The sequence below is a fragment of the Otolemur garnettii genome, unplaced genomic scaffold (genome assembly GCF_000181295.1).
Source record: "Otolemur garnettii isolate 467f Iridium unplaced genomic scaffold, OtoGar3 scaffold00076, whole genome shotgun sequence".
NCBI lineage: Eukaryota > Metazoa > Chordata > Mammalia > Primates > Galagidae > Otolemur > Otolemur garnettii.
The window spans coordinates 8,899,592-8,900,646 of record NW_003852471.1 but is presented as its reverse complement, the minus strand read 5'-3'; the positions used below and the strand labels follow the sequence as shown (position 1 = coordinate 8,900,646).

At 32.3% G+C, this 1,055-nt stretch overlaps 1 protein-coding gene across 1 annotated transcript in view; it reads right to left on the bottom strand.

Moving 5' to 3' along the window:
• Positions 1–1,055, bottom strand: part of GRID2 (glutamate ionotropic receptor delta type subunit 2) — a gene marked incomplete at its 3' end in the record, with an annotated part of 1,213,016 nt that overhangs the window by 632,252 nt on the left and 579,709 nt on the right. The gene's annotated exons all lie outside the window — the stretch shown is intronic.

Here is a 1,055-nt window from a genome sequence, read left to right as displayed (position 1 = left end):
GGTGATAACCAGAATCTAGGAAGAACTTCAGCAAAGTAGCAAGAAAAAAATCAAATAACCCCAATAAAAGTGTACAAAATACATGAATAGACACTTTTCAAATACAGATAATTTAATGGCCAACAAGCACATGAAAAAATGATCAAGGTCTTTAATTCCCAGGGAAATTCAAATCTAAAATGCAATGAGATATCACCCAAACCCAGTGACGATGGCTGTTATCAAAAAGTTCCAAAACAATAGATACTAGTCTAGATGCAGAGAGAAAGGAATTCTCCATAGGGTTTGAATGCATCCAGGGAATATGAGAAAATACCTTGGTTGGCACCAATGTTAAAGACTGCTGCCACTCACCTTCATGACTTATCCATTCATTAACTTGAGTGGTTGACCAATTTGAGTGTACTAGCTCTAGATGGTACATTTTTTTAAACATCATTAGAAAGCTGTCTTCTCTAGAAAAATGTGAGAACTAAAAACAATGATATTCAAAGTAAAAAACATACTTCATATAATATTATGATGTTATTGTCTAATATTAAATTCATTCAATTTATAAAACAACCTGGAACTTAAGATGCTATAGCAGATGATGTTTTGTGCATCATTGCGGCCTGTGTCCCAATTTTCTTTTCCTTTCTCTCTTTACGTGTATACTGTAATTGTCTTACTTAAATGCAAATCTGGACTGGCTTCCATATCTTTCAAACTGCAAAGGACCTATCTTCAAACATCAATAAATTCCAAGGACAATCTCATTGTATCTTTAGATATTTGAGAAAGGGGTTTGGGAAAACAATAGAAGCTTCATTCTACCATCCCCTGAAAGTTACATGCCAATTGAACAAGTCAATTATATTCAATATGTGTACAATTTCAAGGTTTTTACTGGGACTATCCTGAAAAAAAAGTGGACGTTTATATTATTCTTAAAATAATAAAATGCATGTTTAATTTATATCATATTTAAGGCATAGCAAAAGTCTAAGATTACAAGTTTTTGCATTATCTTATAAACTGTTTTATATCTAGGACCCAAGAAAATGTCTACCTAG